The 24,055-nt window shown below is 43.6% G+C and overlaps 1 long non-coding RNA gene across 1 annotated transcript in view; it reads right to left on the minus strand.

Moving 5' to 3' along the window:
• Nucleotides 1-389: 389 nt before the first annotated feature.
• LOC143805577 (uncharacterized) overlaps nt 390-24,055 on the minus strand; it is a 29,265-nt gene continuing 5,599 nt past the window's right edge. The window contains exon 2 of the long non-coding RNA XR_013221275.1: nt 390-1,741. This is a non-coding gene — a long non-coding RNA (uncharacterized LOC143805577). The remainder of the gene's footprint in view (nt 1,742-24,055) is intronic.

Consider the following 24,055-nt stretch of genomic DNA (forward strand, 5'->3'; position numbering starts at 1 on the left):
TTATACTTGGTACCTACATCATAATATGGACATAGAGCACAAATTACTATAGAGCATCATTAGATTATATTTATCAATCAATAATTCTATTCTCTATATTAGTGATGTCCATTTTTGATGTAGACACTTGTTACTGTATTGAGTTGATTTTGATGTCTTTGTGATGGTTTTTTTGGGTCTGGTTTTCAGCAGCTCCCTGTCTGTGTATTGTTCTGCTTTTTATGTCTTTTTTAATCTGTTTAATAAAATGTTACCCTTTTAAAGGACCTCTTCTTTAGTCGGCCCCTATTTGGATCGAAATAGTAGTCTATATTGGACTCAGTGATTGCCTGGTTTGTTGTATGACCAATATCTAGCCTCACATCAATGTGCAACATAAACTGTCAAAATACAGATGAAAATTAACACATTCCAGCCTATTTATTTGATACAATAAATAATTAAAACGGCTAACAAAGCAAGAAATTATTATATAATACAAAAAACTGTATACATTGCAATCCTTTGTGCAACCCGGCAACTTTTATATGAAACTGATTCTCTGTGGTTTTTAACCCCTGCTATTAGCAGTCATCTCAGTCATTACCATTATATATTGTTTCTGTTCCAGCTTGTTAATGACTGTGTTATTCATGTTTACCAGTCATTGAATATCCCCCCATTAGTGCCCTTCCATGTCTGTGCTGTGTCACAATAATGGAAGGATTCGGCTGTTTTATTATACAATATATACAAAGAAATGCATTGCAAAAAAATAGCGAAGCCTTTCAGTTGATAGTACAAATGGAAATAAAATGCTGTTCAATAATGTTATCGATCTCCTGTTAAGCGCAGTCAAGCTCCTTAAGAACCAGCTTTCAATACAGGCGGCTTAGTCCTTGAAGCTTTGTACGTGAAGCAATGGTTTTGCTTGAGCACACTTTATAAATATCAGTTATTGCAGAGCTGTTTGCATTAAATATTAGTAGTCAAGAGGTACACGGGGACATGACTTTCTCTTGATCTCTTTGATACTCCTCGTGCGCTCTTTGTAATTTCTTAGCTTTGAGCTTCCATTTGTGAAAGCAGTAAGTCAGCAAAGATGTCACCACCAAGGTGACAATAATAGTTAGCAGTACCATCAGAACAAGGGTGGAGGACAAAGCTCCATCCAGAAGTTCCAGCTCCATATATTCTGTCTCGTTCTGGTTGGACAACAGCTGGAAGTCATTTTCAAATGGCAGAGAAGTTGGGTCCGTTGTTGGCTTCATTGGAACAAGTGAATTTAGAGAAAATCGAAAGTTCAAGGGTAACTTAGAATTCTGCTGTTGTGAAGTGTACTCCCACTGTCATGCAGTCCATAGCCAATGATCAAGTTTTGATTTTATAATCCATTAATGTTATTTGCAATATATAGAAAGTGCAACGCTGTAACCCAGCACTGTTGGAACTTCACAGCTAGTTGTCACACATTAAAACCATTTCTGACCCTCTTCCATATTTATAAACGATACGTGGTCATCAGAAAGAGGATTGAACTTATATTTCATGTCTGAGCGAATCACAAAACCATTATGTTGCCCAATTTTCAATACGAAACATCCGCCTGTAGGAGAATTCTTGAAAGTGACATTTCCTTCTCCACCACTTCACGTTAATATTTGTAGGGCTGTTCTGTCTTCCTTTATGAAGGAACATCTGCGCAGAGTTTTTCAAGGGCTGGTGAATTTAGCGTGTTCTCCATTGTATATCCCAAAGAGACCTAGAAGAAATTCTAAAGTTAATGCAATCCAGCAATACATGGTGAAAGAATACAATAGTGAGCTGGTGTGTACTGGTTGAGTGGTAACAGGTAGAGTTGAGCAAATTTTTAAATATTCAGTTCGGATTACGTTCACCGGCGAATATGGTTTTTCCAATATTCGCCAAATATAGCTGAATGCCATTGGAGGCAATGGGAGTAGAAATGAGCAAATATGTTTGTAAATGATCGTCACACATAAATTCGGCACAAATACGGTACCAATATGGCACGAATATGGCAAGCTCGGATTCGGCGATCATTTCCGAACATATTTGTTCAACTGTAGTAACAGAGAAAACATTAATCCACTAGTGATGGTATAGAAATTGGGGAACATTTACACCTCGGAATGTGGCACATTCAGGCACAAATTCTCACTTCCAGTTTTAGATCTATTTATTATGTATATAAGCATGGTTGGCGACAAGGCGGCATGATCTTACATGGAGGGGTGTGGTGTAAAATGTGCCAGTGTGAGCTAAAATTTTAGGCACAGAAATTATTCTAAAAGACAAAAGTTTGTATAGATCAGCTGTCATGTGCCCGAAAAGGTGCGGGCTCAGCATCGGAGCCGGCACCAAACAGGGGGAGACATGGCCATACTATTGTCCAACGTTCTAACGTCGGAAAGGGGTTACAAAATAAGTTTCCCTAGCTAACACATAGCTTATGTCTATTTATAATCTTCTATATCTCACAGTTCCATACTCGCCTCACAAAGTTATACTGTCACTTCTGCTTAAGTGTAGAAATTGTCACATGGTGGTTGGCAGGAAAGCTATGGGCTGTATCTTTAAAGAAGGGCATGTGTGTGTGTGTGTGTGTATATATATATATATATATATATATATATATATATATATATATATATATATATATATATATATATATATATATACCGTATATACTCGAGTATAAGCCGACCCGAGTATAAGCCGACCCCCCTAATTTTGCCACAAAAAACTGGGAAAACTTATTGACTCGAGTATAAGCCTAGGGTGGAAAATGCAGCAGGTACCGGTGAATTTCAAAATTAAAAATAGATACTCCATACCGTTCATTATGGCCCCATAGATGCTCCACATAAAGCTGTGCCACATATAATGCTCTGCACCGTTCATTATGGCCCCATAGATGCTCCACATAAAGCTGTGCCATATATACAATGCTCTGCACCATTGCCCCATAGATACTCCACATAAAGCTGTGCCATATATACAATGCTCTGCACCGTTGCCCCATAGCTGTGCCATATATATAATGCTCTGCACCGTTGCCCCATAGCTGTGCCATATATATAATGCTCTGCACCGTTGCCCCATAGCTGTGCCATATAGTGCTCTGCACCATTGCCCCATAGCTGTGCCATATAGTGCTCTGCACCATTGCCCCATAGCTGTGCCATATATATAATGCTCTGCACCGTCCATTATTGCCCCATAGCTGTGCCATATAGTGCTCTGCACCATTGCCCCATAGCTGTGCCATATAGTGCTCTGCACCATTGCCCCATAGATAGCTGTGCCATATAGTGCTCTGCACCGTTGCCCCATAGCTGTGCCATATAGTGCTCTGCACCGTTGCCCCATAGCTGTGCCATATAGTGCTCTGCACCATTGCCCCATAGATAGCTGTGCCATATAGTGCTCTGCACCATTGCCCCATAGCTGTGCCATATAGTGCTCTGCACCATTGCCCCATAGCTGTGCCATATAGTGCTCTGCACCATTGCCCCATAGATAGCTGTGCCATATAGTGCTCTGCACCATTGCCCCATAGCTGTGCCATATAGTGCTCTGCACCGTTGCCCCATAGCTGTGCCATATAGTGCTCTGCACCATTGCCCCATAGCTGTGCCATATAGTGCTCTGCACCGTTGCCCCATAGCTGTGCCATATAGTGCTCTGCACCGTTGCCCCATAGCTGTGCCATATAGTGCTCTGCACCGTTGCCCCATAGCTGTGCCATATAGTGCTCTGCACCATTGCCCCATAGATAGCTGTGCCATATAGTGCTCTGCACCATTGCCCCATAGCTGTGCCATATAGTGCTCTGCACCGTTGCCCCATAGCTGTGCCATATAGTGCTCTGCACCATTGCCCCATAGATAGCTGTGCCATATAGTGCTCTGCACCGTTGCCCCATAGCTGTGCCATATAGTGCTCTGCACCGTTGCCCCATAGCTGTGCCATATAGTGCTCTGCACCGTTGCCCCATAGCTGTGCCATATAGTGCTCTGCACCATTGCCCCATAGCTGTGCCATATAGTGCTCTGCACCATTGCCCCATAGCTGTGCCATACAGTGCTCTGCACCGTCCATTATTGCCCCATAGCTGCTGCTGCTGCAATAAAAAAACAAAACAAAAACATACTCACCTGTCTTGCTTGCAGCTCCTCGGCGCCATCTTCCCGGCGTCTCTCCGCACTGACTGATCAGGCAGAGGGCGGCGCGCACACTATATGCGTCATCGCGCCCTCTGCCTGAACAGTCAGAGCGGAGAGACGCCGGGAAGATGGCGCGACGCCCGGCGTGTGGAACGAGGACAGGTGAATATGTCATACTTACCTGCTCCCGGCGTCCCGCTCCTTCCCCCTGCCTGTCTTCGGTGCCGCAGCCTCTTTCTCTATCAGCGGTCACCGGCACCGCTTCATTAGAGAAATGAATAGGCGGCTCCGCCCCTATGGGAGGTGGAGCCGCCTATTCATTTCTCTAATGAGCGGTCCCACGTGACCGCTCAGGGGAAGAGGCTGCGGCACCCGGAGACAGTGGGACGTGCAGGGGGGGCGCCAGGATCGCCGGGACTAGGTAAGTATATGACAGTGCTCACCCGCCGACCCCACCACCGATCATGACTCGAGTATAAGCCGAGAGGGGCACTTTCAGCCCAAAAATTTGGGCTGAAAATCTCGGCTTATACTCGAGTATATACGGTATATATATATATATACATATATATATATATATATATATATATATATATATATATATATAATATACAGTACAGAGCAAAAGTTTGGACACACCTCATTTAAAGATTTTTCTGTATTTTCATGGCTATGAAAATTGTAAATTCACACTGAAGGCATTAAAGCTATGAATTAACACATGTGGAATCATATACTTAACAAAAAAGTGTGAAACAACTGAAAATATGTCTTATATTCTAGGTTCTTCAAAGTAGCCACCTTTTGCTTCGATGACTGCTTTGCACACTCTTGGCGTTCTCTTGATGAGCTTCAAGAGGTAGTCACCGGAAATGGTCATCCAACAATCTTGAAAGGGGTTCCCAGAGATGCTTAGCAGTTGTTGGCCCTTTTGCCTTCACTCTACGGTCCAGCTCACATCAAAAAATATCGATTGGGTTCAGGTCTGGTGACTGTGGAGGCCAGGTCATCTGGCGTAGCACCCCATCACTCTCCTTCTTGGTCAAATAGCCCTTACACAGCCTGGAGGTGTTTGGGGTCATTGTCCTGTTGAAAAATAAATGATGGTCCAACTAAACGCAAACTGGATGGAATAGCATGCCGCTGCAAGATGCTGTGGTAGCCATGCTGGTTCAGTATGCCTCCAATTTTGAATAAATCCCCAACAGTGTCACCATCAAAGCACCCCCACACCATCACACCTCCTTCTCCATGCTTCAAGGTGGTAACCAGGCATGTAGAGTCCATCTGTTCAACCTTTCTGCATCGCACAAAGACACGGTGGTTGGAACCAAAGATCTCAAATTTGAACTCATCAGACCAAAGCACAGATTTCCACTGGTCTAATGTCCATTCCTTGTGTTCTTTAGCCCAAACAAGTCTCTTCTGCTTGTTGCCTGTCCTTAGCAGTGGTTTCCTAGCAGCTATTTTACCATGAAGTCCTGCTGCACAAAGTCTCCTCTTAACAGTTGTTTTAGAGATGTGTCTGCTGCTAGAACTCTGTGTGGCATTGACCTGGTCTCTAATCTGAGCTGCTGTTAACCTGCGATTTCTGAGGCTGGTGACTCGGATAAACTTATCATCAGAAGCAGAGGTGACTCTTGGTCTTCCTTTCCTGGGGCGGTCCTCATGTGAGCCAGTTTCTTTGTAGGCCTTGATGGTTTTTGCAACTGCACTTGGGGACACTTTCAAAGTTTTCCCAATTTTTAGGACTGACTGACCTTCATTTCTTAAAGTAATGATGGCCACTTGTTTTTCTTTACTTAGCTGCTTTTTTCTTGCCTTAATACAAATTCTAACAGTCTATTCAGTAGGACTATCAGCTGTGTATCCACCAGACTTCTGCTCAACACAACTGATGGTCCCAACCCCATTTATAAGGCAAGAAAGCCCACTTATTAAACCTGACAGGGCACACCTGTGAAGTGAAAACCATTTCCGGTGACTACCTCTTGAAGCTCATCAAGAGTGTGCGAAGCAGTCAACAAAGCAAAAAGTGGCTACTTTGAAGAACCTAGAATATAAGACATATTTTCAGTTGTTTCACACTTTTTTGTTAAGTATATATTTCCACATGTGTTACTTCATAGTTTTGATGCCTTCAGTGTGAATTTACAATATTCATAGTCATGAAAATACAGAAAAATCTTTAATTGAGAAGGTGTGTCCAAACTTTTGCTCTGTACTGTATGTATATAAAATGAGTGATAGAAAAAAAATATTGAAAAGGTTTTTTGAGTTCTAACATGTTAATACCCATCCACAGGTTAAGGGATAACTGCTAGATGGGTAAGGGTCCAATCTCTGAGACCCCAAGTGATGGACAGAAGCAGGACACTGTATCCCCTTATTTTATTGATTGGAGAATGCGCATGCAGCTTGACACTCTATGCAAAGTCTGTTGGACAGGAATAACTGCGTACAACGTCTTTGATAAAAACAATATTTTCAGTTATAGCTGCTAGATTTCTAGAGATGGGATGTTGATTCAGAGATTTATTCTGATTGATGTATTTGTAGTTGTAAATTAATTCTTCCTGAAAATTGGGCAATTTGCATCTGCATCATAGGTTTTTTTTGCCGACATAGGGATCATCATAACAAGATTATAGGTTGGGCTTCACCTATGTCTGTTTTTCGAGGTTTCTACCATGCAAATCAGAATATCTTATGAAAACTGCTTTTTTTTTAACCAACCTGTTTAACAGCGCAGTATCACGGAATATTGTTCCCTGTGACAGACTCTTTCCTTGGTAACACTTTAATGAGTGTCACATTCAGCACACTGAAAATAGAACCGCTTCTAAATTCAGCACATTGAACTTTGATTTTACATTTGCAAAAAAATGTGGCAATCTGTGTTATAGATATGTTACTAATACAAAATAATTTATCTTTTTGACAATAGGTGCAATTATATCCGATAAGGATATCACTAATTGCAATGATCACACTTTATAATGAGATGTGTTTGACATACATTATTATATCACGATAAACAGTTCCCATAACTCCGTAACAAGATCGACTGTCTGCGTCTTAGCAATGGTTGCCTAGTGCAGATATTTTATATCCAATTATGTGAATTTTTATATTAAAGAGTAATTAAACCTTACTAACTTTATACAAGCCGCTGTGAAGTTCCAATAATGCTGGGCTATAGCGTTGCACTTTCTGTATATTGAGTGCTCTTTTAATTGCAAGCTGATCAGTGGGTCAGAGAGGAGTACAGACTCAATAGAAAGCATAGTCATCATAGAGCACAGCTCCTGCCTGAGCGGCACGCAAAGCATGGTGTAGATTCAATAGAAAACAAAGGCTACAAAGTCTATGTGCACTATGATGACTATGCATTCTATAGAGTCTGTACTCCACTCTGTGTGCAGGCTCAGGCAGGAGCTGTGCACTATGATGACTATGCTTTCTATAGAGTCTGTACTGCACTCTGTGTGTTCTCAGGCAGAAGCTGTGCACTATAATGACCATGCTTTCTATAGAGTCTGCACTGCACTCTGTGTGTTCTCAGGCAGGAGCTGTGCACTATGATGACCATGCTTTCTATAGAGTCTGCACTGCACTCTGTGTGTTCTCAGGCAGGAGCTGTGCACTATGATGACCATGCTTTCTATAGAGTCTGTACTGCACTCTGTGTGTTCTCAGGCAGGAGCTGTGCACTATGATGACTGTTTTCTATAGAATCTGTACTCCCTTCTCTGTGTTCTCAGGAAGGAGCTGTGCACTATGATGACCATGCTTTCTATAGAGTCTGCACTGCACTCTGTGTTCTCAGGCAGGAGCTGTGCACTATAATGACCATGCTTTCTATAGAGTCTGTACTCCACTCTGTGTGCAGGCTCAGGAAGGAGCTGTGCACTATGATAACTATGCTTTCTATAGAGTCTGTACTGCACTCTGTGTGTTCTCAGGCAGGAGCTGTGCACTATGATGACCATGCTTTCTATAGAGTCTGTACTGCACTCTGTGTGTTCTCAGGCAGGAGCTGTGCACTATGATGACTATGTTTTCTATAGAGTCTGTACTGCACTCTGTGTTCTCAGGCAGGAGCTGTGCACTATGATGACCATGCTTTCTATAGAGTCTGTACTGCACTCTGTGTTCTCAGGCAGGAGCTGTGCACTATGATGACCATGCTTTCTATAGAGTCTGTACTCTTGTCTGTGTGCAGGCTCAGGCAGGAGCTGTGCACTATGATGACTATGTTTTCTATAGAGTCTGTATACCACTCTGTGTGCGGTTTCCGGCAGGAGCTGTGCATTATGATGACTATGCTTTCTATACAGTCTGTACTCCCTTCTGTGTGCGTGCTCAGGCAGGACTTATGCGTTCCTGTCGCCTGAGCTCCCCTTCTCTGCTGGGAGAGTTTTCAGTGGTTGGTAGGTGTCTCAGGACCCAGATCCCCACAGATCAGCTTTCAAGTAAAAGGTCATTCAAGTGTAAAAAAAGTTATAAAGGTTTCGTCTTTAAATATGTGTACCTTGCAACTTGTTGGCGGCAATGACTTCAAAGGACACCAAAGAGGAAAAGGATCATGAGTAGATTTTTGACCAAAAATAGCTGATTCTTATATTTTGAGGCACCTATTACTTAAAGGGGTTTTCCCATGAACAAAAGTTAATTTTAATCAATATACACTGCTCAAAAAAATAAAGGGAACACTAAAATCCCACATGCTAGATATCTCTGAATGAAATATTCCAGTTGTCAATCTTTATTCATTACATAGTGGAATGTGTTGAGAAAAATAAAACCTAAAATTTATCAACATAAATCACAACTAATATTCCACGTCGGTCTGGAGTTGGAATGATGCTAAAAATCAAAGTCGAAAATGAAGTTTCAGGCTGATCAAACTTCAGTGGAAATGCCTCAAGACAAGGAAATGATGCTCAGTAGTGTGTGTGGCCTCCACGTGCCTGTATGACCTCCCTACAATGCCTGGGCATGCTCCTGATGAGGCGGCTGATGGTCTCCTGAGGGATCTCCTCCCAGACCTGGACTAAAGCATCCGCCAACTCCTGGACAGTCAGTGGTGCAACGTGACGTTGGTGGATGGTGCGAGATATGTTGTCCCAGATGTGTTCAATTGGATTCAGGTCTGGGGAATGGGTGGGCCAGTCCATAGCTTCAATGCCTTCATCTTGCAGGAGCTGCTGACACACTCCAGCCACATGACGTCTGGAATTGTCCTGCATTAGGATGAACCCAGGGCCAACCGCACCAGCATATGATCTCACAAGGAGTCTGAGGATCTCATGTCAGTACCTAATGGCAGTCAGGCTACCTCTGGCGAGCACATGGAGGGCTGTACGGCCCTCCAAAGAAATGCCACCCCACACCATTACTGACCCACTGCCAAACTGGTCATGCTGAAGGATGTTGCAGGCAGCAGATCGCTCTCCATGGCATCTCCAGACTCTGTCATGTCTGTCACATGTGCTAAAGGTAAACCTGCTTTCATCTGTGAAGAGCACAGGGCGCCAGTGATTAATTTGCCTATCCTGGTGTTCTGTGGCAAATGCCAAGCGTCCTGCACGGTGTTGGGCTGTGAGCACAACCCCCATCTGTGGACATCGGGTACTCAGACCATCCTCATGGAGTCGGTTTCAAACCATTTGTGCAGACACATGCACATTTGTGGCCTGCTGGAGGTCATTTTGCAGGGCTCTGGCAGTGCTCCTCCTGTTCCTTCCTCCTTACACAAAGGCTGAGGTAGTGGTCCTACTGCTGGGTTGTTGCCCTCCTACGGCCCCCTCCATGTCTCCTAGTGTATTGGCCTGTTTCCTGGTAGCGCCTCCAGCCTCTGGACACTACGCTGACAGACACATCAAACCTTCTTGCCACAGCTCGCATTGATGTGCCATCCTGGATGAGATGCACTACCTGAGCCACTTGTGTGGGTTGTAGAGTCTGTCTCGTGCTACCACAAGTGTGAAAGCACAACCAACATTCAAAAGTGACCAAAACATCAGCCAGAAAGCATTGGTACTCAGATGTGGTCTGTGGTCCCCACCTGCAGAACCACTCCTTTATTGAGGGTGTCTTGAGAATTGCCAATAATTTCCATCTGTTGTCTATTCCATTTGCACAACAGCATGTGAAATTGATTGTCAGTATTGCTTCCTAAGTGGACAGTTTGATTTCACAGAAGTTTGATTTACTTAGAGTTATATTCTGTTGTTTAAGTGCTCCCTTTATTTTTTTTTGAGCAGTGTATATTGGAATAATAATAAGATCCACCATTGGATGTGTTAAAAAAAAATGTTCCTGTGCTGAGATAATCTTATAAATGTGCCCCTGCTGTGTACTGTGTAATGACTGTGTCTGACCATGCTGGAGCATGATCATACCACATCTGGAAAAGATGACAGTCACACTTGGACCTGTTTCTTGGGGGGGTGCAAAGTCTCCTCTGTGGCATAGAGAGCACTAGTACTTTAATGGGAATCTGTTAGCAGGTTGTTGCTATGTAATCCTAGGACAACATGAGCTAGGGGGTTAACAAAAACAGAATTCAATGATGTGTCAAATGCCTGGCTATGTGCTGTTGTTTACTTACACTGAAGATTACATCACCATGTGATTGTCATTGTCCAGACTACAGAAACTACAGCAGCCCCCGCCCCCTTCTGTGATAAGCAGCTCATGTCTATATACTATATACAGAGAGTACCTGGTGTGGGTGGGGTTATCTTTATCAGCTCTGCTTCATGCTAAATCTGAGAACTCTGTCAGATTTGCAGCACCGAGTAATTTAAGTGATACATCTTTGGATTCAGGGTCTCTTTGTCTGCATCATGCTGCTCTCAGATGAGATGGAAAAAACCTGACAGATTCCCTTTAAGTGCCACATTGAAGGAGGAATGCCCTGTTATAGCTTATGCATTAGAGCACATGAGCACCAAAGTACTCACAGATGTGGCGACCAAAGATAATCTTAAAGACTGCACATGACATGGTATGAAGTAAGGTCAAGTGGAGTTAGAGGTCACAGCCAGTAGAGAAGAACCATAAGTTAATGGTGTACTATACAGAGGGTGAGTCAAGAGCGGAGTCAGGAGTAGGCCAAGGTCAGGTGTACTTCATGAGAGAATTCTCCTCTGTCCATCTGGTGCATTTGGGTGTCTTTCAGTCATTATGGCAGGAGGTATGTTGGATAACTGTAGAGGATGTTTTACAAGAGAAAGCTCACATATGGTGATGCAGGCTAAATGTCTGCAGCTGGTAAATCCCATTAGCTGGGTGCAATTCCAGCGAGAGAGTAAACTGTAGATGCGGAAAGATGAGAGAGAGGACTGAACTGAATCCCAAATAGTTCTCGAGCTACTGCACTCAAGTCTAACAAATACAAAGCCTCCCAAGGTAACGAACTCTATAGTATGTGAATGACAACTTCACTAATATACTTCAGGCGCATAAAGGGATATTCCCATGTGAAATACCTCTAGGACTACTACTTTTGAAAGGTTAGCACCATACGGACCTTAAGTACCAAAGCTCTGATTTCAGTTTGACTTATTGTCCAACAGGGTCCAAATGAAGCTAGTCAGTAAGCCTTGTTCATGTGATTATGTGCTGCTAGATGCAACCGCACTCTGCACACAAGTTACAGTAGATATAAAAAGTTTACATACTCTTATCAAAATTCCAGGTTTTTTACATGTAAGAAAATCATAGCTAGAAAAATTAATTCAGAACATTTTCTATCTTTAATGTCACCAATAATCTGTTCAAATCCATTGAGAAACAAAAATCAGAATTACCGTATATACTCGAGTATAAGCCGAGATTTTCAGCCCCAAAAAATGGGCTGAAAGTGCCCCTCTCGGCTTATACTCGAGTCATGGAAGGCGGGGGGGTCGGCGGGTGAGGGGGAGCGACGCCTGTCAAATACTCACCTGCTCCTGGCGCTCCTGGCTCGGTCCCCGCATGTCCCACAGTGTTCGGGCGCGGCAGCTTCTTCCCCTGTTCAGCGGTCACTGGTACCGCTCATTAAAGTTATGAATATGGACTCCACTCCCATAGGGGTGGAGCTGCATATTCATTACTGTAATGAGCGGTGCCACAAGACCGCTCACTACAGGAATAAGCTGCCGCTCCCGGAGACATGGGACATGCAGGGACCGCGCCAGGAGCGCTGGGAGCAGGTGAGTATGCCATATTCACCTTTCCACGTTCCACCGCCACCTCGTCTTCCACGTCCTCGGCAGTGACTGTTCAGGTCAGAGGGCACAATGACGTATTAGTGTGCGCGCCTCCCTCTGCCTGAACAGTCAGTGCGGAGAGACGGGACGCTGAGGAGCAGCAACAAGAGGTGAGTATGTCATTTTTTTAGTGCAGCGGCAGCATTACATGTGACACAATACTATATGGGGCGTCTATGGGGCCATAAAGAACTGCATGGAGCATTATATGGGGCTTCTATGGGGCCATAACTGCATGGAGCATTATATGGGGCATCTATGGGGCCATAAATGCATGGAGCATTATATGGGGCATCTATGGGGCCATAAAGAACTGCATGGAGCATTATATAGAGCATCTATGGGGCCATAAAGAACTGCATGGAGCATTATATGGAGCATCTATGGGGCAATAAAGAACTGCATGGAGCATTATATGGGGCATCTATGGGGTCATAACTGCATGGAGCATTATATGGAGCATCTATGGGGACAAAACTGCATGGAGCATTATATGGAGCATCTATGGGGCCATAACTGCATGGAGCATTATATGGGGCATCTATGGGGCCATAATGAACTGCATAGAGCATTATATGCAGCATTACATGGGTCCATAAAGAACTGCATGGAGCATTATATGGAGCATCTATGGGGCCATAAAGAACTGCATGGAGCATTATATGGGGCATCTATGGGGCCATAATGAACTGCATGGAGCATTATATGGGGCATCTATGGGGCCATAAAGAACTGCATGGAGCATTATATGGGGCATCTATGGGGCCATAAAGAACTGCATGGAGCATTATATGGGGCATCTATGGGGCCATAAAGAACTGCATGGAGCATTATATGTGGCATCTATGGGGCCATAATGAACTGCATAGAGCATTATAAGCAGAATTACATGGGACCATAAAGAACTGCATGGAGCATTATATGGGGCATCTATGGGGCCATAAAGAACTGCATGGAGCATTATATGTGGCATCTATGAGGCCATAATGAACTGCATAGAGCATTATATGGGGCATCTATGGGGCCATAAGGAACTGTATGGAGCATTATATGGGGCATCTATGGGGCCATAAAGAACTGTATGGAACATTATATGGGGCATATTTGTATATGGAGCATCTTATGGGGCCATAATGAACTGTATGGAGCATTATATGGGGCTCCTGATTTAATATGGATATTCAAAAACACTTAACCTACTGATGTCTCAATTAATTTTACTTTTATTGGTATCTATTTTTATTTTTGACATTTACCGGTAGCTGCTGCATTTTCCACCCTAGGCTTATACTCGAGTCAATAAGTTTTCCCAGTTTTTTGTTGCAAAATTAGGGGGGTCGGCTTATACTCAGGTCGGCTTATACTCGAGTATATACGGTAATTTTGAGGGGGGAAATAAAAATAACAAAATTAAAATAATGTAGTGGTGCCAGTGTGAACACCCTCTTATAATTGGGGATGAGTTTGTGTTCATAAAGTCATGTTAAATAGTAGTCAGGACATGGCTGCCATAATTTCCAGTGATTCTGATTAATCCCCAAATAAAGTTTAGATGTTCTTGTGGGATTTTCCTGATATGTTCTTAGTTGTAGTTTACATAAAAACCTATGGTCCATAAACAGATTACAATAGAGCAATGGGACTACATTGTTGAAAGTCGTCAGTCAGAAGAGTACAAAAAAAGCCAAGACATTAGAATTACCATGTAACACTGAAAACGGTCATAAAGAAGTGACTTAAATTTGGAACGACAGTGACATTACCTAATACTGGATGTCCCTTAAACATTTGATGAAACATCAAGAAGAAATTTGGTCTGGGAGGCTGGCAACAGTTGTACAGTTATATTAATGGAGCTGCAGCAATTTTTGGCAAGTACTGGTTGTGTATTGCATGTGGCAACAATCTCCCGTATTATTCATATGCCTGACCTGTAGGACAGGGTAGCAAAACATAAGCATGTTCTAACAAATAAAAATATCCAAGTCTGGCTATGTTTGGCCAAAAGCTACATCACGTCTACTAAAAGCATGAGGGAAAGCGTATTTTGGTCTAAAGTTGAACTTTATGGTCATAAAAGTTATGTTTGGTGCAAAGCCAATACTGTGCATCACTAAAAGAGCACCATACTCACAGTGAAAGATGGTGTAGGCAGTATTATACTTTGGGGTTGCCGCTCAGCAGCCAGAACTAGGACTTTAGCCAGGTTGGAGGGAATTATGAAAAGTTTTAAATATTAGTCATAATCTCCGGCCTCGACTACTGCACTATCATTCTATGTGGCCTGCCAGCTAAAACCCTAATACCTCTCCAGTGCGTCCTTAACTCTGCAGCTCTTGTAATCCACCTCTCTCCTCGCTACTCCTCTGTTTTTCCCCTCTTCAAATCCCTTCTGTGGCTTCCAATTCCTCAGTGAATCCAGTGCAAACTACTAGCACTGACGTACGAGGCTGTCCATAAACTGTCTCCTCCGTATATCTCCAAACTAATCTTGCGATATCTTCTCACACTTACTCTCCGGTCCTCCCAAGACCTCTTTCTCTCTTCCACACTCACACGTTCCTCACCCAATTGCCTCCAAGTCTTCCCAAGTATTCCCCATGCTCTGGAATTCTGTGCCCAATCACGTCAACAAAATAGGGAACCCTGAGAAGGAACTTGAAAACCCATCTCTTCGACAAAACTTACAGCCTGCAATGATCCTTCTGTTACCTCACCACCACCAGAGCTGCTGCAACCCCCAACCTACTGTCTCCTTCCCTATTACCCTGTAGACCATAAGCCGGGCCCTTTCCCCCTCTGTTCCAGTCTGTTATAGTTAGTTTGTTCATTGTAATTTGTATTCAAATTTTGTATGGAATCAATTGTGCTCGAAAAATAAATAATAACAATAATATAATCAGTCAATTTTGCAATATAAACCTTCAGGCATCTGTTAAAAAGCTTAAGGTGAAGAGGAATTTCGCTTTTCCGCACAACAGTGACCCTAAGCATACCTCCAAAATCAACAAAAGAATGGTTTTGCCAGAAAAAGATCAAAGTTTTGGAATGCCCCAGCGAGAGCCCAGACCTGTATACAATTGAAAATCTGTGGGTGACCTGAAGAGGGCGCTGTATACAGGGGATGCCTTCACAATATGACAGATTTGTAGCGCTACTGCAAGAAAAAGTGGGCAAAAATTCCAATTCCAGATGTGTCAGGCTGATAGTCTCCTACCCATAAAGACTGAATGCTGTCATAAACTCAAAGGATACTTCAAGAACGTATTAGTTTAAGTGTGTGCATATTTATGCAACCACATTGTTAATTCTTAGTTTTTCTTTTTCCACCCAAAAGTTTGTTTCTCAATGGATTTGTACAGATCACGGATGACATTAAAGTTGAAAAAAAGTTCTGAAATTATTCTTCTTAGTATAATTTTTTTTTACATGACAAAAGCCTGGTATTTTAACATGGGTGTGTAGACTTTATATATCCATGGGTGATGAGACCATTGAATTTATGGATTTTGAATTGCATTAATGCTACTGTGTGTAGGGTATACTTATACGGTGGGTACGGAAAATATTCAGACCCCTTTAAATTTTTCACTCTTTGTTTCAATGCAGCCATTTGGTAAATTCAAAAAAGTTCATTTTTTTCACATAAATGTACACTCTGCACCCCATCTTGACTGGAAAAAAATTGCAAATTTATTAAAAAAGAAAAACTGAAATATCACATGGTCATAAGTATTCAGACCCTTTGCTCAGTATTGAATAGAAGCACCTTTTGAGCTAGTACAGCCATGAGTCTTCTTGGGAATGATGCAACAAGTTTTTTCACACCTGGATTTGGGGATCCACTGCCATTCTTCCTTGCAGATCCTCTCCAGTTCCTTCAGGATGGATGGTGAACATTGGTGGACAGCCATTTGCAGGTCTCTCCAGAGATGCTCAAATGGGTTTAGGTCAGGGCTCTGGCTGGGCCAGTCAAGAATGGTCACAGAGTTGTTCTGAAGCCAGTCCTTTGTTATTTTAGCTGTGTGTTTAGGGTCATTGTTTTGTTGGAAGGTGAACCTTCGACCAAGTCTGAGGTGCAGAGCACTCTGGAAGAGGTTTTCATCCAGGATTTCTCTGTACTTGGCCATATTCATGTTTCCTTCAATGGCAACCAGTCGTCCTGTCCCTGCAGCTGAAAAACACCCCCATAGCATGATGCTGCCACCACCATGTTTCACTGTTGGGATTGTATTGGGCATTGATGAGCAGTGCCTGGTTTCTCCACACATACCGCTTAGAATTATCATCAAAAAGGTCTATCTTCATCTCATCAGACCAGAGAATCTTATTTCCCATAGTCTGGGAGTCCTTCATGTGTTTTTTAGTAAACTCTAGGCGGGCTTTCATATGTCTTGCACTGAGGAGAGGCTTCCATTGGGCCACTCTGCCATAAAGGCCCGACTGGTGGAGGGCTGCAGTGATAGTTGACTTTGTGGAACTTTCTCTCTGCTGCATCTCGAGCTCAGCCACAGTGATCTCGTGGTTCTTCTTTACCTCTCTCACCAAGGCTCTTCTCCCATGGTTGCTTAGTTTGGCTGGACGGGCCAGGTCTAGGAAGACTTCTGGTGGTCCCAAACTTCTTCCAGGATTATGGAGGCCACTGTGCTATTAGGAACCTTGACTACTGCAGAAATTCTTGTGTAACCTTGGCCAGATCTGTGCCTTGCCACAATTCTGTCTCTGAGCTCCTTGGCCACTTCCTTTGACCTCATGATTCTCATTTGGTCTGACATGCAATGTGATTGGTGAGGTCTTATATAGACAGGTGTGTGCCTTTCCAAATCAAGTCCTATCAGTTTAATTAAACACAGCTGGACTCCAATGAAGGAGTAGAACCATCTCAAGGAGGATCACAAGGAAATGGACAGCATGTGACTTAAATATGAGTGTCTGAGCAAAGGGTCTGAATACTTATGACCATGTGATATTTCAGTTTTTCTTTTTTAATAAATATGCAAAATTTTCTACATTTGTTTTTTCAGTCAAGATGGGGTGCAGTGTGTACATTATTGTTAAAAAAAAATTGAACTTTTTTGAACTTACCAAATGGCTGCAATGAAACAAAGGGTGAAAAATTTAAAGGGGTCTAAATACTTTCCGTACCCACTCTACATTGGAGATTTTTAGCTCACATTTTAATCAAGTGATGTGTCCCCAACTGTCAGTGACAAGGTAACTATCAGATGGGAACCTACACCTACAGAGCTTGCCTTATTGCTCTCAGATGGGAAAACACACTTTGATCAATACTATAACAATGCATTCACAGTATCTGGCACCTGTATATTTATTATATTTTGCTAAGATGTGCTGATCAATTTTGCTTGTTATTATGTCCATATAAACATGACTACGGTCCTTCTTCTCTGTCCATTGACTGACTACAAGCAATAAAAAACAGCCAAATTGCATTAGATTTTGTAACTATTCTTGGAAAGATAGCGATACAGGCAAATAATATGCAGAATTCTGCCTTATCCTAATACACAAGTGAGAATGCAAAACAGAAATAAAACTTGAATGCCCTTTTCTTAGATTTGTGCTTTAACCCCTTCATGACCCAGCCTATTTTGGCCTTAATGACCTTGCCGTTTTTTGCAATTCTGACCAGTGTCCCTTTATGAGGTAATAACTCAGGAACGCTTCAACGGATCCTAGCGATTCTGAGATTGTTTTTTCGTGACAAATTGGGCTTCATGTTAGTGGTAAATTTAGGTCGATAATTTCTGAGTTTATTTGTGAAAAAAACGGAAATTTGGCGAAAATTTTGAAAATTTCGCAATTTTCACATTTTGAATTTTTATTCTGTTAAACCAGAGAGTTATGTGACACAAAATAGTTAATAAATAACGTTTCCCACATGTCTACTTTACATCAGCACAATTTTGGAAACAATTTTTTTTTTTGCTAGGAAGTTATAAGGGTTAAAATTTGACCAGTGATTTCTCATTTTTACAACAAAATTTACAAAACCATTTTTTTTAGGGACCACCTCACATTTGAAGTCATTTTGAGGGTTCTATATGGCTGAAAATACCCAAAAGTGACACCATTCTAAAAACTGCACCCCTCAAGGTGCTCAAAACTACATTCAAGAAGTTTATTAACCCTTCAGGTGTTTCACAGCAGCAGAAGCAACATGGAAGTAAAAAATGAACATTTAACTTTTTAGTCACAAAAATGATCTTTTAGCAACAATTTTTTTATTTTCCCAAGGGTAAAAGGAGAAACTGGACCACGGACGTTGTTGTCCAATTTGTCCTGAGTACGCTGATACCTCATATGTGGGGGTAAACCACTGTTTGGGCGCACGGCAGGGCTCGGAAGGGAAGGAGCGCCATTTGACTTTTTGAATGAAAAATTGGCTCCAATCTTTAGCGGACACCATGTCGCGTTTGGAGAGCCCCCGTGTGCCTAAACATTGGAGCTCCCCCACAAGTGACCCCATTTTGGAAACTAGACCCCCCAAGGAACTTATCTAGAAGCATAGTGAGAACTTTAAACCCTCAGGTGCTTCACAAATTGATCCGTAAAAATGAAAAAGTACTTTTTTTTCACAAAAAAATTATTTTAGCCTCAATTTTTTCATTTTCACATGGGCAACAGGATAAAATGGATCCTAAATTTTGTTGGGCAATTTCTTCTGAGTACACCAATACCTCACATGTGGGGGTAAACCACTGTTTGGGCACATGGTAAGGCTCGGAAGGGAAGGAGCGCCATTTGACTTTTTGAATGAAAAATTATCTCCATCGTTAGCGGACACCATGTCGCGTTTGGAAAGCCCCTGTGTGCCTAAACATTGGAGCTCCTGCACAAGTGACCCCATTTTGGAAACTAGACCCCCCAAGGAACTCATCTAGAGGCATAGTGAGCACTTTAAACCCCCAGGTGCTTCACAAATTGATCCGCAAAAATGAAAAAGTACTTTTTTTCACACAAAATTTCTTTTAGCCTCAATTCTTTCATTTTCACATGGGCAACAGGATAAAATGGATCCTAAAATTTGTTGGGCAATTTCTCCTGAGTATGCCGATACCTCATATGTGGGGGTAAACCACTGTTTGGGTGCACGGCAAGGCTCGGAAGGGGAGGCGTGCCATTTGACTTTTTGAATGGAAAATTAGCTCCAATCGTTAGCGGACACCATGTCGCGTTTGGAGAGCCCCTGTGTGCCTAAACATTGGAGCTCCCCTACAAGTGACCCCATTTTGGAAACTAGACCTCCCAAGGAACTAATCTAGATGTGTGGTGAGCACTTTGAACCCCCAAGTGCTTCACAGAAGTTTATAATGAGGAGCCATGAAAATAAAAAATAATTTTTCTTTTCTCAAAAATGATTTTTTAGCCCACAATTTTTTATTTTCCCAAGGGTAACAGGAGAAATTGGACCCCAAAAGTTGTTGTCCAGTTTCTCCTGAGTATGCTGATACCCCATATGTGGGGGTAAACCACTGTTTGGGCACATGCCGGGGCTCGGAAGGGAAGTAGTGACGTTTTGGAATGCAGACTTTGATGGAATGGTTTGCGGGCATCATGTTACGTTTGCAGAGCCCCTGATATGCCTAAACAGTAGAAACCCCCCACAAGTGACCCCATTTTGGAAACTAGACCCCCAAAGGAACTTATCTAGATGTGTGGTGAGCACGTTCAACCCCCAAGTGCTTCACAGAAGTTTACAACGCAGAGCCGTGAAAATAAAAAATCATTTTTCTTTCCTCAAAAAAGATGTTTTAGCAAGCAATTTTTTATTTTCACAAGGGTAACAGGAGAATTTGGACCCCAATATTTCTTGCCCAGTTTGTTGTGAGTACGCTGATACTCCATATGTGGGGGTAAACCACTGTTTGGGCACACGTCAGGGCTCGGAAGGGAAGTAGTGACATTTGAAATGCAGACTTTGATGGAATGGTCTGCGGGCGTCACATTGCATTTGCAGAGCCCCTGATGTGCCTAAACAGTAGAAACCCCCACAAGTGACCCCATTTTGGAAACTAGACCCCCGAAGGAACTTATCTAGATGTGTGGTGAGCACTTTCAACCCCCCAGTGCTTCACAGAAGTTTATAACGCAAAGCCGTGAAAATAAAAAATAATTGTTCTTTCCTCAAAAATTATGTTTTAGCAAGTAATTTTTTATTTTTGCAAGGGTAACAGGAGAAATTGGACCCCAACAGTTGTTGCCCAGTTTGTCCTGAGTACGCTGGTACCCCAAATGTGGGGGTAAACCACTGTTTGGGCGCACGTCGGGGCTTGGAAGGGCGGGAGCACCATTTGACTTTTTGAACGCAAGATTGGCTGGAATCAATGGTGGCGCCATGTTGCGTTTGGAGACCCCTGATGTGCCTAAACAGTGGAAACCCCTCAATTCTAACTTCAACACTAACCCCAACACACCCCTAATCCTAATCCCAACTGTAGCCATAACCCTAATCACAACCCTAACCCCAACACACCCCTAACCACAACCCTAACCGCAACACACCCGTAACCCTAATTCCAACCCAAACCCTAATCCTAACCCTAATCCCAACCGTAACCCTAATCCCAACCCTAACCACAACTGTAACCCCAACACACCCCTAACCCTATCCGTAACCCTAACCACAAGCCTAATCTTAACCCTATTTCAAACCCTAGCCCTAATTCTCACCCTAACTCTAATTCCAACCCTAACCCTAAGGCTATGTGTGTTGTGAATTAGACTTTTTTGGCTCCCTCTTGTGGTCACTAGTGATATGACTCTGGGATTGTCTTTCCTCAGTTTTGCACCCACCTGGGTCGTTAGTCCAGGGGTGTTGCTATATAAACTTCCTGGTTTCTCAGTCCTGTGCCTGGCATCGTTGTAATCAGTTCCTTTCTGTTTGCTCCTGTCTGCTGGTCTTGGATCTTGCAATATTAAGCTAAGTCCTGCTTCCTTGTTTTTTGGTTATTTGCTTTGCTCTTATTTTTTGTCCAGCTTGTACTAAATGTGATTCCTGATTTTGCTGGAAGCTCTAGGGGGCTGGTGCTCTCCCCCCGGGCCGTTAGACGGTTCGGGGGTTCTTGAATATCCAGCGTGGAAATTTTGATAGGGTTTTTGCTGACCATATAAGTCATCTTACTATATTCTGCTATTAGTCAGTGGGCCTCTCTTTGCTAAATATCTAGTTCATTCTTACGTTTGTCTTTTCTCCTTACCTCACCGTTATTATTTGTTGGGGGTTTGTATCCAACTTTTGGGGTCTTTTCTCTGGAGGCAAGAAAGGTCTATCTTTTCCCTTCTAGAGTTAGTTAGTTCTCCGGCTGGCGCGAGACGTCTAGAACCAACGTAGGCACGTTCCCCGGCTGCTGCTATTTGTGGTGCTAGGATTAGATATATGGTCAGCCCAGTTACCACTGCCCTATGAGCTGGTTTTTTGTGTTTGCAGACTTGGTATGTACTTTTGAGACCCTCTGCCATTGGGGTCATAACATATGTGCCCACGTTGCGGATTCGTGTGAGATTTTTCCGCACGATTTTTGAAAAATCTGCAGGTAAAAGGCACTGCGTTTTACCTGCGGATTTACAGCAGATTTCCAGTGTTTTTTTTGTGCGGATTTCACCTGCGGATTCCTATTGAGGAACAGATGTAAAACGCTGCGGAATCCGCACAAAGAATTGACATGCTGCGGAAAATACAATGCAGCGTTTCTGCACGGAATTTTCCGCACCATGGGCACAGCGGATTTGGTTTTCCATAGGTGTACATGGTACTGTAAACCTGATGGAAAACTGCTTCGAATTCGCAGCGGCCAATCTGCTGCGGATCCGCGGCCAATCCGCTGCAGATCCACGGCCAATCCGCTGCGGATCCGCGGCCAATCCGCTGCGGATCCGCGGCCGATCCGCTGCGGATCCGCGGCCGATCCGCTGCGGATCCGCGGCCGATCCGCTGCGGATCCGCGGCCGATCCGCTGCGGATCCGCCGCCAAATCCGCACTGTGTGCACATGCCATAACCCTACCCGTAACCCTAACCCTACCCCTAACCCTAACCCTACCCCTAGTTCTAACCCTAGTTCTAACCCTAACCCTAGTGGAAAAAGAAAAAAAAAATTTTCTTTATTTTATTACTGTCCCTACCTATGGGGGTGATAAAGGGGGGGGGTTTATTTATTATTTTTTTATTTTGATCGCTGCGATAGAACCTACCACAGCGATCAAAATGTACTTGTAATGAATCTGCCGGCTGGCAGATTCGGCGGGCGCACTGCGCATGCGCCCGCCATTTTCCAAGATGGCGGCGCCCATGGAGAAGACGGCCGGACACCGGGAGGGACATCGAAGCTATGTAAGTATGGGGGGGTGGGATCGGAACACGGGGGGGGGATCGGAGGACCGGGGGAGCGGACAAGAGGACCGGGGGAGCGGACAGGAGGGAGGAGGGGAGCGGACAGGAGATCGGGGCAGAAAGGACGACTGGGGGGGCGATCGGTGGGGTGGGGGGGGGGCGATCGGTGGGGGGGGGGGGGGGCAGATCGGGGTCTCCAGCCATGGCAGATGCTATTGCAGCATCGGCCATGGCTGGATTGTAATATTTCACCATTTTAATAGGTGAAATATTACAAATCGCTCTGATTGGCTGTTGAAAGTGAAACAGCCAATCAGAGCGATCGTAGCCACGGGGGGGTGAAGCCACCCCCCCCTGGGCTGAAGTACCACTCCCCCTGTCTCTGCAGATCGGGTGAAAATGGAGTTAACCCTTTCACCCGATCTGCAGGGATGCGATCTTTCCATGACGCCACATAGGCGTCATGGGTCGGATTGGCACGGGTTTTCATGACGCCTACGTGGCGTCAAAGGTCGGGAAGGGGTTAATTGTCACTTATTTCTAAACTTCTGTCTTACTTTAAAGGGAACCTGTCACCTGAATTTGGCGGGACCAGTTTTGGGTCATATGGGCGGGGTTTTCGGGTTTTTGATTCACCCTTTCCTTACCCGCTGGCTCCATGCTGGCCGCAATATTGGATTGAAGTTCATGCTGTGTCCTCCGTAGTACACACCTGCACAAGGCAATATTGCCTTGCGCTGGCGTGTACTCCGGAGGACAGGGAATGAACTTCAATCCAATATTGCGGCCAGCATGCAGCCAGCGGGTAAGGAAAGGGTGAATCAAACACCCGAAAACCCCGCCCATATGACCCAAAACTGGTCCCGCCAAATTCAGGTGACAGGTTCCCTTTAAGCTTTTTAAATAACATTCTTTGTTGTACTAGAAAACTAGGCCTGAAGGAGTCCTTGTTCATATCAAGTATTTCTAGTCCATACCATTGATTCTTTAATCTTACCCACTTTGGAAGGGAAAATTGCATTTCAGACACCAAACAGTGCACTTGTTAGTACTGATATATTGAGTGAGCTCAGTAGTGTGAGACTTGCTACTAAGTACATTTTTGAAAGCTGTGAGCATGGACTCCAAAATGTTCCCACCAGGGCTGTGGAGTCGGAGTCGTGGAGCCGGAGTCTGAGTTAGTTTTGGTTGGAGTCGGAGTCGGTAGAAATGTTCCGACTCCAGCTTTAAAAAAAATGTATTAATATTTCATAATTGAACTTTCATATGAAT

The sequence above is a fragment of the Ranitomeya variabilis genome, chromosome 2 (assembly GCF_051348905.1).
Source record: "Ranitomeya variabilis isolate aRanVar5 chromosome 2, aRanVar5.hap1, whole genome shotgun sequence".
Taxonomy (NCBI): domain Eukaryota; kingdom Metazoa; phylum Chordata; class Amphibia; order Anura; family Dendrobatidae; genus Ranitomeya; species Ranitomeya variabilis.